Here is a 22,830-nt window from a genome sequence, read left to right on the forward strand (position 1 = left end):
GGCCAGTGGCTCATACAGATAGAAACAGAAAGTTGCAGAGGGACATTGGGAGATTAAATGAGTTGGGCAAATCTCAGTTCATTGTAGGGCCCTGGGAGATCTGCTGGATGCAAAACCTGTGTTTATATTATTTTCAGAAGACCTTCTCCCTGGTGACCTGGATAATACCTTGTACCCCAACCATCACCACATCAACACAGGCTATCCGGTTATTATTACATGGCTCTTGAGAAACATAGAAAATAGGAGAAGGGGTACAATTCAGCTCATCGAGCCCACCTCACCATTCCATGTGATCATGGCTGATCCTCTATCTCAACACCATACTCCAGCTCTCTCCCAATTTCCCTTGAAACCTTCAGTGTCTAGGAATCTATCTATTCCCTTCTTGAAAACATTGAGTGACTTGGCCTCTCTGCAATCCATGGTAGAGAATTCCACGTTGAAATGAGCAAAGAAATTTCTTCTCATCTCAATCCCAAATAGGCCACCCAATATCCTGAGACTGTGAACCCCTTGTTCCAGACCCCCAAGCCAGGAGTAACAGTATCCTTGCATTCAATCTGTCCAGACCTTCATAATTTTATACATTTCAATTAAGTCCCTTCTCATTCCCCTAAACTCCAGTGAATATATATCAGTCAATCCAATCTAAAGTTTTAAAGCTTAATTATTAGCGTCACAGTAGGCTTACATTAACACTGCAATGAAGTTACTGTGAATATCCCCCAGCTGTCACACTCCGCCACCTGTTCGGGTACACTGAGGGAGAATTTAGCATGGTCAATCCAACCAACCAGCACATCTTTTCGATTGTGAGAGCACCCGGAGGAAACCCACACAGACATGGAGAGAATGTGCAAACTCCGCACAGACAGTGACTCAAGCCAGGAATCGAATCCGTGCCCCGGCACTCTGAGGGAGCTAAGAGCTGTGTCACCATGCCATTGCATGGCAATGCTACAATATGACAACCCTGCCACCCTAGGAATCAGCCTTGTGAACTTTCTGGTGAACCTGTTTGTGGGAGCTTGCTGTGCACAAATTGTCTCGCTCCATTACGACAATGCCTGCACTTCCAAAGCGCTTCATTGGCTGTAAAATATCTTTGACACGTCCTGACGTGGCACAAGGTGCTACAGAAAAACAAGTTATTTCTTTCTTCATCATAGAATCCCTACAGTGCAGAAGGAGGCCATTCAGCCCATTGAATCTGCACTGACCACAGTCTCACCCAGGCCGTTTTCCCATCAACCCATAAATTGCTAATTCCCCTGACACCAAGGAACAACTGAGCACAGTTTATCGACTGAACCCGCACATCTTTGAACTGTGGGAGGAAACCAGAGCACCTGGAGGAAGCCCACGCAGACACGGGGAGAATGTGCAAACTCCACACAGACAGTGACCCGAGGCGAGAATTGTACCTGAGTCCCTGGCGTTGTGAGGCAGCAGTGCTAACCACTGTGCCGCCCCCTTCTCCTTGGAAAAAGGGTGAGAGACAGAATTGTTCCTAAATGTCAAGAAGGAGGATAGTGCGATTAAGCAGTCATGCAGATGCCTTTAAAGGTAGTGGGCAGGTGTGAAAAAAAAGGGGCTACTGGAATCTCAGCCTGACTCACAAAGGAACAGAAATAAACAAGGCTTGGGAAGTAATGCTACTGTTATTTGAAGGTCTGTTTAGACCTCACTAGGAAAGCTGTGTTCAATTATTGACACCGCACTCCAGGCAAGATACATTGGCCTTTGAAGGGATGCAGCACAGATCCAGGAGAACAATAGTGAGGCTAAAAATGTTGGATTAAGAGAGGTTGCCTAGACTACACAGGCATTCCTTTCTGTGTGTGGAAAATTAAGTGGTGATCTAATCGAGGTTTTCAATATGATCAAAGGATTTCAAAGGGAGGCAGAGAGGAATTATTTTCTCCAATGGGAGGGATCCAAGAGAAAGAGGCATGAATTTACAATTAGAGTGGACCGTTGACAGGTAATGGGTGGGGTTTTCCGGCTGTACACACCCCCAGGACCGGAAATTCCCGCCCGAGGTCAATGGACTTTACATAGTCCATTGAATTTTTGTCATGATTCCCAAAAGGGGGTGGGATGGGAAAATTTGGAAATAATTTTGCCACAAGAGGTAGTGGAATTCTTGGATTTCTAGAACTCTCTCCATTGCTTTCCCAACTGAGATGTTGCTCAGGGCAACCAGTGTAGGTCAGTGAGGGTAGGCACTGATAGTTAAGAGGATTTACTTGTCTAATGAGGAAAATTCCTTAATGCTTCTAGCAAACTTTCAATCGGTGCATCTTATCGGCATGGTGGCACTGTGGTTAGCGCCGTTGCTTCACAGCGCCAGGGACCCACGTTCGATTCCCGGCTTGGGTCACTGTCTGTCTGCATATTTTCCCCGTGTCTGCGTGGGTTTCCTCCAGGTGCTTTGGATTCTGCCCACAGTCCAAGAATGTGCTGGTTAGGTGAATTGGTCATGACAAATTCTCCTTCAGTGTCCCCAGACAGGCGCCGGAGTGTGGTGACTAGGGGATTTTCACAGTAGCTTCATTGTAGTGTTAATGTAAGCCTAATTGTGACACTAATAAATAAACTTCATCATCACAAACTCGGGATGATGTATTGGTTTTAGCAGAATGAGCTTCTGGTTAACTTATGTACACCAGCAAGGCATGGACCATTTATCAGAATGCACTGAGAGCGCTGGAGAACTTCAGTCAGCAAATGCCTCCGCCGCACACTCTGCGTCTCTTGGGAAGATTCTGGAACAAATGCTAGTGTCCATCTTGAATCTAGCTCCCCAAACAATCAGGCAAAACAGCCGAAAAATCAACTTTGATGCACTGGCCTCTGTGTCTGCCTGAGCAAAAGTGGTCTCCCTGTCACATCCTGTGCTCGTAACCCTCAACTGGCCAATGTCCCACTTGGAGCAGGAGAAAGAGGACATGCTAGATAGTGAGGAAGAGTGTCTTAGTTTACAGGGGGACTTGGACAGGTTGCAGAGCTGGGCCGAGAGGTGGCGGATGGAGTTTAATGTGAAAAAGTGTGAGGTAATTCACTTTGGTAGGAATAACAGATGTGTGGAGTATAGGGCTAACGGTAGCACTCTGAATAGTGTGGATGAACAGAGGGATCTAGGTGTATGTGTACATAGATCCCTGAAAGTTGGGAATCAAGTAGATAGGGTTGTTAGGAAGGCATACGGTGTCTTGGTGTTTATTGGTAGGGGGATTGAATTTAGGAGCCGCAGCGTCATGTTGCAACTGTACAAGACTCTGGTGCGGCCGCACTTGGAGTATTGTGTGCAGTTCTGGTCCCCACATTATAGGAAGGATGTGGAGGCTTTGGAGAAGGTGCAGAGGAGGTTTACCAGGATGTTGCCTGGTATGGAGGGGAGGTCCTATGAGGAGAGACTGAGGGATTTGAGGTTGTTTTCGTTAGAAAGAAGGCGGCTAAGAGGGGACCTTATTGAAACATATAAGATGATTAGAGGTTTAGATAGGGTGGACAGTGATAGTCTTTTTCCTCGGATGGAGAAAGCTAGCACAAGGGGGCATAGCTTTAAATTAAGGGGTGGTAGTTATAGGACGGATGTCAGAGGTAGGTTCTTTACCCAGAGGGTGGTGAGGGATTGGAATGCCCTGCCTGCTGCAGTTGTAAATGCGCCGAGTTTGGGGGCATTTAAGAGATCTGTGGATAGGTTTATGGATGGAAAGGGTTTGGTTTAGGTTAGTGGGTCATTGCTTTTTAACTGGTCAGCGCAACATCGTGGGCCGAAGGGCCTGTTCTGCGCTGTAAGGTTCTATTTTCTATGTTCTATGCTACCAGAAAGATATGGAGGCTTTGGAGAGGGTCAAGGCCCAGGTCAGAAATGCACAGCTCAGAGCAGACGTCAGTCGAAATTCTCCGACAGCATATGTCCCACCACCGCTCCTGAGTGAACGGAGAATTTGGCACTCAGCCCTGACTCCATTCACCGCAGCGGGACTGGAGAAAAACAGCCGTGGGCAAGATCAAAGAACCCCAACCCTCATCCTTGAACCGAGGGACAGCCAGTGTTAAAAGTTAAAGTTAAAGGTTATTTATTAGTCACAAGTAAAGTTTACATTAACACGACAATGAAGTTACTGTGAAGGTTCCCCAGTCGTAACACTCCGGCGTCTGTTCGGGTACACTGAGGGAGAATTTAGCGTGGGCAATGCACCTAACCAGTACATCTTTCAGACAGTGGGAGGAAACTGGGAGAACCCGGAGGAATCACACCCAGACACGGGGAGAACATGCAGACCTCGCACAGACAGTGATCCAAGCCGGGAATTGAACTCAGGTCCCTGGCGCTGTGAGATAGTAAGAAGTCTCACAACATCAGGTTAAAGTCCTGCCAGTTTATTTGATAGCTGTGAGATAGCAGCGCCAACCACTGTACTGTTGTGCCGTGTGTGAAGTGTACTGTCCACTGACACCCTACCACTCTTTCAACTTACAGACCTTACTTCCGCAGTGCTTCCTATTAGATTGAACTTCTTGCTCCACTCCCTCAATGCACCCTCATGTACGGTTAAAGCACTCAATATTTAATAGATTAGATTGAAGGGGGTTGTGCTTGGCAAGCTTGTAAGCCGTACCATTTCTCCAGAGCCCTGCAGGACAGATGTCAGACTATCCGATAGCAAATTGGATTCTCTTGTTAAGTTGCTCCATTATTGGACAGCATGAAGACCGAGCTGCTAATCTTCATCAAGGGAGCAGAATGAGGAAATGTCGAGGGAAAGAAGTAAAGCTTTTTAAAGACCAGAAACAATTAGATTACACGCTGGTAAGTAATACAGAGCCCGATGACACAATCCACTGCCTGACTCTCCCCCGAGATTCAGAAAGCCCCTGTGTGCTCCACAACCTTAATCTCGGAAGAATCCTAACCTTATTACCGTCTGAAATCGCATCTGGGCTGGGCGCACAAAACTCCAGCTCGAGACGGAAGCTCAGATGAAATGGATTTTTCAAAGGGTGACCTTTAACCTCTCGAGCAGTTAGTGACCCCTGCGTGTCTCCAGATGGTGCCAACGTCACCATGAGGCTGCCAAAGTATTTCACCCGTTATCACCTCAACCTGGATCAGAAAGGGAGAATTCAGACAGGGTGAAATTGCAACCTTCCAGCAGCCTCCTCGTAAACTTTGAAAAACCTGTGTGTCCTTGAAGATGATATCTGGGAGCCAGTGGTACAGAGAATGATGGAAGTTTCAGTAGTACCTGGGAGTGAGTTACAGGCTGGAATCTAAACCTGCTTCACCTAAAATTGAAAAAAAAATAGTCTGCTCCTTCGTCAGGTGAGTGGAGATGAAGGAGTAGTGCTCCGAAAGCTCACGATTCCAAATAAATCTGTTGGACTTTAACCTGGTAAAGTTTATTTATTAGTCACAAGTAGGCTTACATTAACATCGCAATGAAGTTACTGTGAATAGCCCCCAGTTACCACCTGTTCAGGTAAACTGAGAATTCAGCACGGCCAATGCATCTAACCAGCATGTCTTTTGGATCTGGGAGGAAACCGGAGCATGCGGGGGAAACCCATGCAGACATGGGGAGAACATGCAAACTCTGCACAGGCAGTGACCCAAGCCGTGAATCGGACCCAGGTCCCTGGCGCTGTGAGGCAGCAGTGCTAATCACTGTGGCACCGTGCCAGTTGGTATTGTGAGACTTCTGACTGTGCCACCCTAGTCCAATGCTGTCTTCTCCATGACTTTAAGAAAGTGTATTTATACAGCACCTTTCACAATCACTGGATGTCTCAAAGTTGTTTCCTGCCAACAAAATACTTCTTGAAGTATATAACAGAATTTTAATGTCCCACCCATCACAGAAATCGTAGCTGGTGGGACACAGATCCACGCGCAGATGCATTGATCTCAGGTGGGATTTTCCAGTCTTGGGGCGAGCATGGCCAGCAAATCCGCCCCTCCCCTCCCCCATCCCACCCCCCACCTTTCCCCCATGGTTGTAATGATAACAAAGTTATCACTGACATCAGGTTTGAGCACAGCAAGGTTCCACAAACAACAACAATCAAATAGAGCATTTGTTTCTGGTGCTGGTCGCAGGGTAAATGATTGACTCACAAAACTGGGAGGGTGAACCCGCTCTTCTTCACACCATTTAGGGTTTTTTTTTCGCATCTGCTTGAGAGGGCGGACCAGGCTTCATTTTAACATCACACCTGTGTGGCAGCACCTCCGAGAGTGTAGCACCCGCTTAATTCTGCAGCTGAGTGTAAACCTGGGGCATACGCTCAGGTGTCTAGAACAAGCTTTGATCTACTCACCCTCTGATGAGAATGCTGCCGAGTGTTAGGGGGGCATGGTGGCAGAATGGTTAGCACTGCTACCTCACTCTTTGGATGAGTTAACTCTTTTTTTGTAAACGTGTTTAATTATATATAATGCACAGGAAGTAAAAGAAAGTTTTTTTTAACAACTTGCTATGACAAACTGTTAATTCCAGTAAAAATATCTTCACACATAACAAATCTTATAAGGCTTCTAAGGATCAACATTGCATCGGTGTGATGCTTGAAGTTTGGATAAATAACACAGCTTAAAATGCAGAGCAAAATCCAAATAAACTTTAGTTGAAACCCATTACAGATATTGCAAATCCACCTAAAGTTAATTTATTATTTATTAGTCACAAGTAGGCTTACGTTAACCTAATGTTGTGAGACTACTTACTGTGCCAACCCAGTCCAATGCTGGCAACACCACATCATGGCTACCACCGATAATGCAAACTGCCGGCTCAAAGTGGAGAAGATCTCCAAACAGACCCTGCATATTGACACAGACACCAAGTTTCGATCTTGTAATTGAGTTTGTGTCGATATTTGCCCCGTTTGTGAAACAAATCCTGCACCTACCTGAGTAGCGCTCCGAAAGCTTGTGCTACCAAATAAACCTGTTTGACTTTAACCTGGTGTTGTGAGGTTACTGACCGCGCCTACCCCAATCCAATGCTGGCAACTCCACATCATTAATACCACAATGAAGTTACTGTGAAAATCCTCTAGTCACTAAACTCCAATACCTGTTCAGGTACATTGTGTCATCGTGCTAAATTCTCTCTCAATGGTTAGCATTGCTGCCTCACAGTGCCAGGGACCCGGGTTTGATTCCCAGCTTGGGTCACTGTCTGTGCAGAGTCTGCATGTTCTCCCCACGTCTGTGTGGGTTTCCTCCGGACACTCCGGTTTCTTCCCACAGTCTGAAAGGTGTGCTGATTAGGTGCTTTGGCTACGCTAATTTCTTCCTCGGTGTACATGAACAGGCACCAGAGTGTGGCAACTAGGGGATTTTCACAGTAACTTAATTGCAGTGTTAATATAAGCCTACTTGTGACACTAATAAATAAACTTTGCCACCGTACCAATTTAGGTGGATTTGCAGTATCTGTAACAAATTTCAGCAAAAGTTCATTTGGAATTTGCTGTGTATTTTAAGCTGTATTTATCCCAATTTTAAGAGTCTCCCTGATGCAATGTTGATCCTTAGAAGCCTCTTAAGATATCAGGTGAAATGAGTTCTACATTTACCGTGGGAAGTATGCAACGTGGCTAGTTTAAGTGCTTTAGAAAATGGTAATCCTTAAAATGACATATGGAAGCCTCTTGTAAGCTGATGTGAACTATCTCCCTGATAGTTATTGCAGGATCCAGTGCAGATTGAAAATCTGGAATCAGGTTCCACCACCGCTCATACATCAGACTTTTAGCTTAGCTTCTTAAAATCACTGAAGTTCCTTTGAGACTTTGACGTAGGCACGGAGATCATGGCAGAAGAGTCAGGTTACGTTCAAAATGTACAATTAATATGACCAAACCGTCCCCCATCCTCCCCATTCCCCTCCCCCTTCCCATCCCTCTCCTCCTCCCTGTCCCGTCCTCTCCTCCTTCCCCTCCCCTCCCCTCCCTCTTTCCCTTCCCCTTCCCCTCCCGCTCCCCCCTCCCTCCCCTCCCCCTTTCCTCCCCCTTCCCCCCCCTTCCCCCCTCTTTCCCTCTTCTTCTTCCCTCACCTCTCCTTCCCCTCCATTTCCCCTCTCCCTCCCCCTCCCTCTTTCCCTCCCCCTCCCCTTCTTGTCCCTTCCCTCCTCCTCCGCCATCACTTCCCCTTTCCCCTTCCCTCCCCTTCCCGTCCCTCTCCCCTTCCCTTCCCCTCCCCCTCCCATCTCCCTCCCGCTCCCTTTCCCCTCCCCCTCCCTCTTTCCCTCCCCTTCCCCTCCTTGTCGCTTCCCTCTACCTCTCCCTCCACCGCCCCCTCCCCTTTCCCCTTCCCTCCCCTCCCCTTCCCCTCCCCCTCCCCTTCCCACCCCCCTCCCCTCCCGTTCCCCTTTTCTCTTCCCTTCCCCTCCCCCTCCCATCTCCCTCCCACCTCTACTCCTCCTCTCTCCCCCCTCTTCCTCCCTCCCTCCCTCTCCCTCCCTCCCATCCGTTCCTTCTCCCTCCTTACATTCCTCCCTCCTCAGTCACAGAGACCGCAGAACCGTTACGTTAAAGAGACAAAATACATTTTAATGCAGGAACTTTGAAAAGATGAGGCGATTAATGAACAGCTGCTAAAATACAGTGTTTAGTGCAATGTTAACGTGGCATTAACATTTTGAATTTAAAACATTTTTGTTAATAAATATTTTCCATTAAACTTTACAAAATTCTAAAAATGCTTTATTGAAATGTCAACAGTTAAATATGAGCTAATTATAAATGAAGTAAACAAGGGAATCGAATACTAATGATAAACACATGGTGGCTTAGATGTTCCACGGCGTAAGATGTGAACTCTCCTTTGCTCAGCTTCATGTAATAAAGATCTCAATCACAGTCTGCGATGTTCTGACCTGCTTTCTTCCCAATCACATGTTCAGTTTCCATATTTCAAGTGGAAACACGCAAACACTTATAAGCATGCTACACGTAACGTGATATAATAACATAATGCAGATTTAAATCATTTCACAGATTTAGAACAAATAAAACCTCTCTTCATTCAAATAATGCTCATCTTCAACCCATCGAAATAAAATTAAATATTACGCTTTAAATGCGCCAATCACAATAGGTTTAACTGTTTAAAGGGCCACACAGTGGTTGGCACTGCTGCCTCACAGCGCCAGGGAATCTGGCTCAATCCCAGTCCTGGGTCACTGTCTGTGCGGAGTTTGGACGTTCTCTCCATGTCTGTGTAGGTTTCCTTCGGGTGCTCCGGCTTCCTCCCACAGTCCAAAGTTGTGCAGGTTAGGTTGATTGACCATGCTAAATTGACCCTTATTGTCAGGGAAATTAGGAAGGTAAATATGTGGGACTGCCGGGCTGGGACCTGGGTGGGATTGTTGTCAGTGCAGGCTTGATGGGCCAAATGGCCTCCTTCTGCACTATAGATTCTAAATAGCAAAAACTAAACCAAAAAAATAAGTCAGGGAATCCTTTAGATCGCTCTGCCTTCACTTTGAAAGTGTTGCTTTAACGCTCTTATTGAACATTTGCTGTCTGGCCCCATCATAAGAGAGTGTGGCTAGAGTCCTCCTGCACCATGCTAGGGCCTGCGGAGATTGTCCTGTTGATGGCCGAAGGCTGATGCTCCCATCGGAAGCTGGATCGTGATTTTTCAGTTGGGTAACTTTGCAACAAGTTCAACTGTTTTTGGCAGCTCGTGTCTTTCCCTTCCACTAACTGGAAATTATGGGTAAATATCTCTCTCGCTCCCCTGTTCTCAATTTCAAAGCCCTGTCTCTGTTACATTGTGGAATCCATCACAGAAATTGAAAATTACGATTGAAAGGAACCCAAGTGCAATAGGGTCACAGAGTCATAGAGGTTTACAGCATGGAAACAGGCCCTTTGGCCCAACTTGTCCATGCTGCCCTTTTTCTTCAACCCCAAACCTAGTCCCAATTGCCCACATTTGGCCCATATCCCTCTATACCCATTTTACCATGTAACTGTCTAAAGAACATAAGAACATAAGAAATAGGAGCAGGAGTAGGCCATCCAGCCCTTCGAGCCTGCCCCGCCATTCAATAAGATCATGGCTGATCTGTCGCTGCTCAGTTCCACTTTCCCGCCCTCTCCCCATAACCCTTAATCCCCTCTCCTATCAAAAACCCATCAACCCGCGTCTTAAAAATATTTAGCGAGGCAGCCTCCACCACTTCAATGGGCAGAGAATTCCAGAGATTCGCCACCCTTTGAGTGAAGAAGTTCCTCCTCAACTCCGTTCTAAACCACCCCCCTTTTATCTTGAGGCTGTGCCCCCTAGTCCTACTGTCTTTTTGGAGCGGGAAGAGTCTTTCCACCTCTATCCTATCCATCCCATTCATCATCTTATACGTCTCAATGAGATCTCCCCTCATTCTTCTAAACTTTAACGAGTACAAGCCTAGTTTATTCAGCCTCTCCTCATAGCTCAACCCCCTCAACTCCGGTATCAGCCTAGTAAACCTCCTCTGCACTCCCTCCAAGGCCAAAATATCCTTGCGCAGGTGCGGCGCCCAAAACTGTACACAGTACTCCAGCTGCGGCCTCACCAATGCCCTATACAGCTGCAGCAAGACCTCCCTACTTTTATATTCAATCCCCCTCGCTATGAAGGCCAGCATCCCATTTGCCTTCCTGACCACCTGCTGCACCTGCAAGCTGGGTTTTTGCGACTCATGCACAAGGACCCCGAGGTCCCTCTGCACCGTCGCCTGCTGCAGTTTTTCGCCCCATAAGTAATAGTCCTTCCTACCATTCTTCCTACCAAAGTGGACCACCTCACACTTGCCAACATTAAATTCCATTTGCCATTTCCTGGCCCATTCGCCCAGCCTATCTAGATCCTTCTGCAGACTCTCCACACCCTCCACTACCTCTTGTTCCAAACACTCACCACCCTCTATGTGAAAAAATTCCCCTCTGGGCACTTTTGTATCTCTCCCCTCTCACCTTAAACCTATGCCCTCTAGTTTTAGACTCCCCTACCTTTGGGATGAGTTATTGACTATCTAGCTGATTCATACCCCTTATTAATGGTATTGATCTTAAGAAAAGATGGATTGTGGGTTAAAAGAGACTGGGCGGGATTCTCTGGCCACATTCGCCTCAAAACTAGAGTATCCCGTTCCAGGTCAATGGACATGGTCCGGCCCCCACCCACTACAATTCCCCGTGGCGGGCTGGATGGGAGAATTCCAGCCACTACCTACAGAAATTACAATTTATTTGACCTCAACAAACAGGAATTTTAAGACCACCATGGAAAAAAATCCCTACCTCTGCCATGGAAGTACTCATAAAGAGTCAACTCTATATTTTTTGCTCTTTATCTTTGAATCATCATTTCTGTTATTTATTTGTGGGGCATGGGTGTTGCTGGCTAGGCCAGCATTTATTACCCATCCCTCGTTGCCCTTGAGAAGGTGGTGGTGAGCTGGTTTCTTGAATCACTGCAGCCCATGTGCTGTGGGTTGACCCACAATGCTGTTAGGGAGGGAATTCCAGCATTTTGACCCAGTGACTGCGAAGAAATGGTGATATATTTCCAAGTCAGGATGGTGAGTGGCTTGGAGTGGGACTTGCAGGTCATGGTATTCCCATTTATCTGCAGACCTTGTTCTTTTAGGTGGAAAAGGTCATGGGTTTGGGAGGTGCTGTCTAAGGATCTTTGGTGCAGTGTATTTTGTAGATAGTACACACTGTTGCTACGGATTGAACGTTTGTAGATATGCTGCCAATCAAGTGGGGCTGCTTTGTCCTGGATGGTTTTGAGCTTCTTGAGTGTTGTTGGAGCTGCACCCACCCAGGCAAGTGGGGAGTGTTCCATCACACTCCTGACTTGGAGATGGTGGGCAGGCCTTGGGGAGTCAGGAGGTGAGTTACTCACTGCAGTATTCCAAGCCTCTGACTGCTCTTATAGCCACTGATCCAAAGATAACCTCCACTGCTGTATGCTGTGTAATTTTGTATACGTGTTTGTACATTGTGAAGGTCGGGATATTTATTTATGTTTTGAAATGTCTTTATATATCTACTCGCTGGTGAGATAGTTAAACACTCACACATTTGTGTTTGAACTTAAGAAAGCTGAGTTTGTTGCAATTAGCATGTTGATGGTTTAGTGCAGACGCGGAGTGAATACTTTCATCCTTCTAAATTGCAACATTTTTAATAATGTTATGAGCAAACAAAATGTGGGAAGAAGGTTGGACAATAAGCCTTGAGTTCTTATTGGTCTAGCCACCTCCAGCTAGATGCATCCCTGGAAGTATTATCGAATCACTCTGTCATAGATACATAGAATCCCCACAGTGTAGAGGGAGACCATTCAGCCCATCGAGTCTGCACTGACCACAATCCCAGCCAGACCCTATTCCTGTAATCCCTCATAACAGTGGTGAGCACTGCTGCCTCACAGGGCCAGGGACCTGGGTTCGATTCTCGGCTTGGATCACTGTCTGTGTGGAGTTTGCATGTTCTCCCTGTGTCTGCGTGGGTTTTTCTGGGTGCTCTGGTTTCCTCTGGAAGATGTGCTGGTTAGGTGCATTGACCCAAGCAGGTTCCAGACTGTGGCGACGAGGGGAATTTCACAGTAACTTCATTGCAGTGTTAACATAAGCCTTATTTGTGACTAATCAATTAAATTTAGTTTTTAGTCTGCCTGACACTAGGGCAATGCCAATAAACCGAACCTACACATCTTTGGACTGTGGGAGGAAACTGGAACACCCGGAGGAAACCCACGCAAACACGAGGAGAACATGCAGACTCGACACAATGACCCAACATTGGAATTGATCCTGGGTCCCTGGCACTGTGAGGCAGCAGTGCTAACCACTGTGCCACCGTGCCACCCTCTTGGACCACCCCATTCACCCTCACACTCCTGCGTTTGGTCAACTCAAAATGTCCGCCTTTGTGGCACCCCGTGGCCAATCAGACTCTTCGCAGTCCGATTGGATGATCCTTGGCCGTCAGTCAAACAGATTTTCGTTCACCTGTTTGAAGATATTGTAACTGATGAAGAAAGTCTTCAAAGAGAGAGAAAAATAAAACACTTTCTAAAAAAAAATATTTTCTATGTTCTTCCTGGCCTTGCATATTGCAGTGACCCTGGAGCATTTAATTTCTGAAAGCTTTGGAGCTATTCAGCCCAGCTATCCAACTGCAACCCTCATTACGGGAGGCACAGTAGCACAGTGGTTAGCACTGCTGCTTCACAGCTCCAGGGACCTGGGTTCGATTCCCAGCTCGGGTCACTGTCTGTGTGGAGTTTGCACATTCTCCTTGTGTCTGCATGGGTTTCCTCCGGGTGCTCTGGTTTCCCCCCATAGTCTGAAGATGTCCGGGTCAGGTTGATTGGGCATGCTAAAATTGTCCCTTAATATACTAGGATGTTTAGGTTAGAGAGGTGAGCAGGTAAAATATGTAGGGATATGGGGGTAGGGCCTCGGTGGGATTGTGGTCGGTGCAAACTTGTTGGGGCAAATGGCCTCTTTCTGCACTGTAGAGTTCTATGATTCTATGAATGTGCAGCTGAGGTTTCGGGACACAAGGTGTACTGCGATTGTTGAAACTGTTGTGAGAGAGCTGCCTTCTTGTATGACCAGGAGAAAATATTTGTGCGAGGCAATTTAATCAGGGTAGATTTTCAAAGGGTCGGACAGAGTAGGGGCCATGAGTTTCAAATTATTTTGTCAGACAGCCAGGGGAGATGAGAGGAACAGAGGGACAGAGGGGAGGGAAGTCGAAATGTCTGGCATAAAAGGAAGTATTCATTTCTTTCTTGACAAAGGACTTCATTCTGAATAAAGGTCCTTGCTTTTTCCTTGGTTGAGATCATTCTCATTAGTTGCGCCTGACTTTAATTTAATCCACTCATAAGGAGCTGGATGGAGTCAGAACAGGGCTAAGAAAAATGAATTATGCATAATTATATTTTTTGTCCTGCTCCCTCCTTTTTTAATCGAGTCAAATAATAAGTGACTCTGGGATTCAGGCTGTATTCATCCTTCAAAATATTAGATTTAATAAAGAAACTGACAACAGGGCCAAGAGATACTCACTTGGAAAAGGTGTAGAAGATATTACTGAGAACGATACTGGGGGTGAGGAGCTTGACGTTAAACAGACAGGCTGGAGAAACTGGGATTATTCTCCATAGAAAAGAGAGAAGGTAAAGGGAGATTTAATAGGCCTGGAGGGCATCGTTAGAGATAATTAGGAGAGACAGTTTCCATGGCAGAAAGGGCACTAACCAAAGAACACAAATCTAGTGAAGCAGGGTCAATGGGCAGGATCTTGAGGCCACACTCTCCATACTGGGATTGAACAAAGAACAGTACAGCACAGGCATAGGCCCTTCGTCCCTTGAAGCCTGCTCCGATCACATTGTCCTATCAAGACCAACTGCCTGTACCCCTCTATTCCCCATCTGTACATTTGTCTATCCAGATAAGTCTTAAGTGTCACTCACATGTCTGCCTCAACCACCTCACTTGGCAGTGCGTTCCAGGCCCCCACCACCCCCTGTGCAAAAACTTTCCCCCACACATCTCCTCTATACCTTTCCCCCCTTCTTATCTTGAACTTGCGCCCCCTGGTAATTGTCATTTCTGTCCTTGGAAAAAGCTTCCAACTGTCCACCCTATCCATACCCCTCATAATTTTATGAACTTCTATCAAGTCACCTCGTCTTTCCAGAGAGAACAATCCCAGTTTCTTTGATCTCTCCCGACTGCTAGTACCATCCTGATGAGCCTTTTCCGAGCTTCTGCAAAGGTCATTGGTGGCCCATTCTCAAAATGCAGGGAGACTCAGAAAATGCAATTAGTGTTGGTGAGTTTCCGAGTTCCGATCTTGAAGTGGTGTGAAATGTCACAGGACCCTAGGAAGCACACTTTAATACACTGGGATCTCATCAGTGAGCGCTACCTCTTGGGACTTCCCTCCTCACCGCATATTCAGCAGGCGCCAGTGTGGCAACGCCATTTACACAGCTCGACAGAAATGTGAACCTGGCACCTTCACCTCCGAGGAGGATTCTGCAGGTGAGCACTCAGGCAGCCAGCACCCTCCTGGGTGTTCACTACGCAGGGGGAGCTTAAGAGGATGTAGGGGAGTCAGAGAAGTTCAACTCAGGGCCAGGGGATTGTGGGGAAGGCTTCCAGAATTGCCATTTTGGGGAGAGGGTTTGGGGGGGGTCACCTGCAGGTCTTACCTTCCATTCATAGAGTCATAGAATCATAAAGATTTGCAGCATGGAAACAGGCCCTTTGGCCCAACTTGTCCATGCCGCCTTTTTTTTTAAGCAGGAAGCTAGTCCCAATTGCCCACGTTTGGCCCATATCCCTCTATACCCATCTTACCCATGTAACTGTCTAAAAGCTTTTTAGAAACATAGAAACACAGAAAAACTACAACACAAACAGGCCCTTCAGCCCACAAGTTGTGTCGAACATGTCCCTACCTACTAGGCTTACCTATAACCCTGTATCTTATTAAGTTCCATGTACTTATCCAAAAGTCTCTTAAAAGACCCTATCGAATCCACCTCCACCACCGCTGACGGCAGCCGATTCCACACACCCACCACCCTCTGAGTGAAAAACTTACCCCTGACATCTCCTCTGTACCTACTCCCCAGCACCTTTAGCCTGCGTCCTCTTGTAGCAACCATTTCAGCCCTGGGAAATAGCCTCTCAGAATCCACTCAATCAATACCTCTCAACATCTTATACACCTCTATCAGGTCGCCTCTCATCCTTCATCTCTCCAAGGAGAAAAGACCAAGCTCTCTCAAGCTATCCTCATAAGGCATGCCACCCAATCCAGGCAACATCCTTGTAAATCTCCTCTGCACCCTTTCTATGGCTTCCGCATCCTTCCTGTAATGGGGTGACCAGAACTGAGCACAGAACTCCAAGTTTTTAAAAGACAAAACTGTCTGGCAGCTCATTCCAGCCACTCACCACTCAAGTCAGGTTGCCTCTTGCTTTAAAGTGGTTGGGAAGGCTGCTATGCAGGAGGCAGTTATTCCTATGTCCTCCTTCCTGGGTTCCTGTCCATATCACAGCTGAAGGAGTGCCTTCCCTTAGGCGGGACTTGTAAGAGGGTGGGAGGGCTTGAAAACAAGAGGCTCAGCACAGGGGGTGACTGTGAGTTAGGCGGGTGGGATCCCATGAGAGGCCAGGCTATCAATGGCCAGGGGTGTTTGTGTGTCACAGTGGATCTTCATGGAAGGATGTTTAACTCTGCACCTCTTGTGACCTGGGAGAAACAGGGTGCCTTCTAAGAATGAGCCGGATATACTAATTGTTGGCCTTGCATGATTCAGTCGTGCCTTGTCTGCCACACTTAGCTCAACACCCTTATCTTACCAGTGGTTATACCATTTAGCGCTGTGCAGCCAAACATCACTGCCATTTAGTGGAGGCCAACTGTTAACCCTTTGCCACCCCAATGTTTCAAGCATCGAGCTAACATTCCTAGAAAGGCTGCTGTGTCGCGCAGGTAACACTGACATGCCTCCCATGCAAGGCCTGATGGCGAGATCCATGATGGGATGCATTGGCTGAGACATATGTCCCCACCTCAATTCTTGGTCCAACAGGATCGACAGGGACTCAGCCCTGGTTTCATACCCAGCCACCTGACGAAGGGTTAGGCTGTCCTGAAAGCTTGCGGCTTTTGCTACAAATAAATATGTTTGGACTTCAAACTGGTGTTGTGGGATTCCTTTCTGTTTTGCCCCAATCCAACCCCGGCATCTCCACATCATTCGTACCCAACCTTGCCAGACGCGTATGGCCCGTGTGTGGGAAAACAGCACCAGAATGGCTGTGCAGTATCTCAGCATTGAGTAGCTTATTGATATGGTGAGATGAGCAGGCGACACCAATGAGGGGAGAAAGAGGATAGAGGGGTAAGAGAAGGAAGGATGAAATGAGGTAATTAAGGCTGAAGGAGGCTCACCTTGAGCACAGAGATCCACAACCATCAAATGGGCTGAATGACCTGATTCTGTGCCCGCGTTATATATAGTTCTGCAGCATGGACTGCGTTGAAATAACTCGTTGTTGCTGAGAGTTCACAGAAGAGACAATGTTTTCAATCGAAAATCTTCAGCCTGACATGAGGTAAAAATCAATGTTTGTGTCACATAAATTAGTTACTGAAATTCATTAGGGAGTCTTTCTATTATGGTTCGTAATCACTTAGCCATGGGGAAATTACTCAAGGACTGTTAGAAATGTTTCAGACAGTCTTATGCTGCAACGCAAGTGGGCTAAGTATGAAGGGGAAGGTTCTTAAATTGTCCCCAGTTGTAACTCATGTGTTAAACTGTCGTCGAGGTCTTTGGGGACAGCTGGGGGTGGGGATAGGGGTGTGGAGGGGGGATGGATGTCTGTTTGTGAAAACACTCAATGGTTTGAAGTCTTACCCAGAGGGAGTGTGTGTCAGAAATTCAATGTGAGGCAGTTCCCGCACGGACAGGCGGCAGGACGTATGTATTTCTTTGGTATTCATTCATGGGACAAGGGCGTCACTGCTGGACCAACATTTATTGCCTGTCCCTAGTTGCCTGAGGGCAGTTGAGAGGCAACCACATTGCTGTGGCCCCTCTGGAGACACACATAGGCCAGACCAGGTAAGGACGGCAAATTTTCTTCCCTAAAGGACGTTAGTGAAGCAAATGGGATTTCCCGACAATCGACGATGGTTTAATGGTCAGCTAGCTCTGACGAAGGGTCACCCAGACTCGAAACGTTGGCTCTATTCTCTCCCCACAGATGCTATCAGACCCGCTGAGATGTTCCAGCATTTTCTGTCTCTGAACTACAAACCCACAATGAGCCCAAATACACCAGTTGCCCCTTTAATGATATTTCAGATCGTTTAAGAAGGCTGATGAATTATCTCTGTAAACTCCTCCATCCTTTCAACTCATTACGATCTCCTGGTTCTTCTCTAATTCTTGTTTCTCACCAATTTTAATCACTTTGTTGTGGTGGTCTACAGCTACATAGGTTCCAAACTGTAGCATTCCCTCCCTAAACCTCCCCCCGCCCCATTGTTTAAGTCACTATTTTAAAGATGTCCCTTGTACCAGGTTTTTCGTCTTAATGTGGGCTTTGGGGTTTAACCCTGTGAAGTGCTTCAGAATATTCCATTACATTCCTGGCACTGGATGAATGTGAACATATGAATATATGAATTAGGAGCAGGAGTAGACCACTCAGCCCCTCGAGTCTCTTCCACCAGTCAATAAGATCATGATTGTTCTGATTGTGGATCAATCCCACATTCCACCTACCCCCCAGTAACTTTGTCATTGGTCAAGGATCTATTCCCGATGGTGGAGGAGTCCAGAACCAGGGGTCAGAGTCTGAGGATTCGGGTAGACCATTTAGGACTGAGGTGAGGAGACATTTCTTCACCCAAAGAGTGGTGAGCCTGTGAAATTCATTATCACAGGAGGCCAAAACATTGAATGTATTCAAGAGGTGGCTGGATATAGAACTTGGGGCGACTGGAATCAGAGGTTATAGGGAGAAAGCAAGATTAGGCCATCGAGTTGGATGATTAGCAATGATCGTGATGAATGGCAGAGCAGGCTCGAAGGGCTGAATGGCCTCCTCCTGCTCCTATCTTCTATGTTCCTATCTACCTCTTCCTTAGAAACATTCAATGATGCTTCCTCCTCTACTCCTTGGGAAAGAGAGCTCCAAAGATGCACAACCCTCAGAGAGAAAAACTTTCTTCTCTCTTATTTGTTCAAGGGATGTGGATGTCTCGGGCAGAGCCAGCGTTTATTGCCCATCCCTAACTGCCCTCCATTTCGGAGGGAAATTCAGAGTCAGCCACATTGCTGTGGGTCTGGAGGCTAACACTGTCCCTGAGTTCCAGCCTCTCCCACAAAACGGAACATCCTTTCAGCAACTACCCTTTCAAGTCCCCTCAAAATTTGTTATACTTCAGTAAGGTCACCTCTCGTTCTCCTGAATTCCAATGGATACAGATCCTGCCTGACTAACCTTTCCTGGGAAGAAAACGCCACCCTCCGAAATATCAGTCGAGTGAATCTTCTCTGAACTGCTTCGAACATATTTCTATCCCCGGTAGGTAAGTAATCAAAAGAATTTAACTGACTTCAGGGCACCATATGTGAGCAGCACGATGGCACGGTGGTTAGCACTGCTGACTCACAGTGCCAGGGGCCCGGGTTCGATTCCCGGCTCGGGTCACCGCCGGTGTGGAATCTGCACATTCTCCACGTGTCTGCATGGGTTTCCTCTGGGTGCTCCTCCCAGAGTCCAAAAGACGTGCTGGTTAGCTGCATTGTCTGTGCTAAATTCCCCCTCAATCTACTCGAACAAGTGCCGGAGTGCGGCGACTAGGGGATCTTCACAGTAACTCCGTTGCGGTGTTAATGTGAGCCTATTTGTAAGACTAATAAATAAACTTAACTTAAACATTGACATGCTGGTGAAAGATATTGATGTGTAAGAGTTGAAATTTAACACAGGCGAGGTGAGAAGTGACATATCTTGTTAAGAACAATGAAGAAAAATAATACAATTCAAATGGTGCAACATTAAAGGGCGTGATGACAGAAAGACCTTCTACGTGTCAACACAAAACTTTGCAAAAACCAGTGGGATCCTTGGCTTTATTAACAGAGAACAAAAGCAACCTTTGTAAAACATGTATCAGGTCTCAGCTGGAGATTGAATTCAATTCTGGGCACCACACCTAAGGAAACATGTCAAGATTGGATAGAATTCAGAAGCAATATACTGGAATAGTGCTGGGGATGAGGGACTCCAGTTATGTGGAGAAACAGGGTTATCTTCTTTAAGCAGAGAAGGTTACAAAAAGATTCCGTAGCGGTGTTCACAATCTTGTATGTTTTTGAAAAAAGGAGAAACTGCTTCCAGTCAGTAACCGGAGGATACAGATTTAGTTGAGTGACAAATGTTTCTGCTTCTGATCTGGAGTGTGCCCCTTGAAAGAGTACACAGGGAGAGAATTTAGCATGGCCAATGCTGCTAACCAGCACACCTTTCAGACTCTGGAAGGAAACCAGAGCACCTGGAGACATGGGGGAAATGTGCAGGCTCCACACAAGCCGGGAATTGAACCTGGGTCCCTGGAGCTGTGAGGCAGCGGTGTCACTGTGCCACCCACACATGAAGCCCTGAAGTCAGCTAAATCCTCCTGGATACTTACCGACCGAGGATATAAATATATTAGAAGCAGTTGAGAGAAGATGCACTCAACTTGCAAAAGGAAATGGGGCAAATGCTTCAAATTCTTCAACAGGGCCACAAGGGAAAAGCAAGGGATTGGGATTTGTGACGATGCTTGCACTTTAGGGGAAAGTCTGTATTTTGCTTCTGTGAACTGTCCTTTTAATTCCAGTGTGAAAACAGGGAGTATTCATAAAAGAGTATAATTGAAATTCCTAGCAAGCATTTTAGTTCCAAGATATTCTCGTGTGACCTTGGATTGCTTTTGGAATATAAGTTAAAAGGCAATGGTAAATAGACAGCTAATTGGAAATCAAATTGTAGCCAGTCTGAGAACCTGCAGTTCAGAAGTTCAGATGAATGAGGGGGGATCTCATAGAGATTAATACAATTCTAACAGGACTAGACAGGGCCGATGCAGGAAGAATGTTCCCAGTGGTGCGGGAGTCTCAAACCAGGGGTCACAGTCTGAGGATTCAGGGCAGACTATTCAGGATGGAGATGAGGAGACATTTCTTCACCCCAAAAATGGTGAGCCTGTGGAATTCATTACCACAGGAAGTAGTTGATGCCAAAACTTTGAATGTATTCAAGAGGTGGCTGGATATAGCACTTGGGGTGAGTGGGATTAAAGGTTATTGGGAGAAAGCAGGATTAGGCTATTGAGTTGGACAATCAGCCATAATTGTGATGAATGGTGGAGCAGGCTCGAAGGGTTAAATGGCCTCCTCAACCTCCTATCTTCTATGTTTCTATGTTCAGATCCTGATGAAAAAGTAATGGAGAGATCTCTGAGAATGGAGCAGGAACTGTCTTATGGTGTGTGTTATACAGTTGGAAAAGACAGAAGGCTGAAGATAGTGAGAGTAGAGAATATGGATTGCTCAAGGCCCTATTGCTGCTATTGCAGTTTTGCCAGAGCCAACCCCAGCATTTAAAACGTATGCCAAAGGAATCTCTGGGGACGACTGTGAACCTAACAAAGAAGGTTCTTCAGCAAGTGCGTTATTTGGTCCTTGACCATATCTGGGAACATTGGATGCAATGTGGCAATATGGCTGCCGGGGAAAGTTACTCAAGGAAGATTTCCATTGGCAGGGATTTTCCAGTCTTCCTTTGGCGGGTTTCTGATGACAGAGGTAGCTTCCCATTGGGATCCTATCCTGCCAAATTCAACGGTCATTTTCATTGCTCACCAGCTGCGCCGCAGGGGAACCCACGGCAGGGGGTCACCTTCGCCGGGACTGTAAGTTCTCACCAGTGGGAAGAGCTGGAAAATCCCAGCCATTGAGTGGGAAGTTAAAGATCCTGCACAATGGAAGCCATGTTGGAAAGTCTATGAAATTACAAATAGTGCCAAATGTGTGCAGGAATTGAGTGCTTATAACAATGTGAGGCATATCTTGGTTGTACTGACTATTTCAGCTTTTGAGATGGAATTTACCTTTCCATTTGAAGTATCGTGGGCTTGGACCTCGGTATGAATTATATTGTAAATGGCAGAATCCTTCGGAACATTAACATACAGAGGGACCTGGGTGTACAGGTTCACAGTTCCCGAAAAGTGACAACACCGGTGACCAAGGTAATTAAGGCGTGCTTGCCTTCATCAGCCGGGGCATTGAGTACAAGAGTTAGGAAATCATATTGCAGCTATATAAAACCTTGGTTAGGCAGCATTTGGAGTATTGCATGCAGTTCTGATCATCACACTATCAGAAGGATGTGAAAGCTTCGGACAGAGCGCAAGGTAGGTTCACAAGGATGTTGCCTGGTCTCGAGGATTTTGGCTATACGGAGACGTTGAATACAGTAGGATTGTTTTCACTGGAAAGAGAGAGGCTGAGGGGAGGCCTGATAGAAGTCTACAATATCGTGAGAGGCATTGGCAGAGGCTTTTTCCAAGGTTGGAAGTGTCAATTACGAGTGGCCATGGGTTCAAGGCGAGAAGGGGAACATTTAAGGGAGATGTGCAGGGGACAGTTTTCATGCAGAGAGTGGTGGGTGCCTGGAACGCGCTGCCAGAGGAGATGGTGGAAGCAGGCACATTGGCAACATTCAAGAGGCATCTGGACAGGTGCATGTATAGGGAGGGAATAGACGGATAGGGACCGAGTGAGGGCGGAAGGTTTTTTTTAGTTCAGGCATCATGATCGGCACGGGCTTGGAAGGCCAAAGGGCCTGTTCCTGTTCTGTACCTTTCTTTGCTCTTTGTTAATTAATATTTATGTTCATTTTAATTGGTTGGTTACAGTAAAAATTTTAAAAAAAGAAATCTTATGTATTGGTTTTAAAACCACTGGTGTTGTGAGGATTCCTTTCCTATTGGTCTACATGGGGATCATAAAAGCAAATTACTTTGGATACTGGGATCTGAAATTAAAAGAGACAAAGGGTAATCTGGACTGGAAACATCAGCTCTTTTCTCTCCTTATAGATGTTGCCAGACCTGCTGAGATTTCCCAACATTTTCTCTTTTAGTTTCTGCGGGTATCATAACGGATTAATTGGGGTTGCTCTAATAAAGAGCTAGCACAGGCATGAT

Source organism: Carcharhinus amblyrhynchos, chromosome 4, assembly GCF_965287045.1.
Source record: "Carcharhinus amblyrhynchos chromosome 4, sCarAmb.v2.hapA, whole genome shotgun sequence".
Classification (NCBI taxonomy): Eukaryota; Metazoa; Chordata; class Chondrichthyes; order Carcharhiniformes; family Carcharhinidae; genus Carcharhinus; species Carcharhinus amblyrhynchos.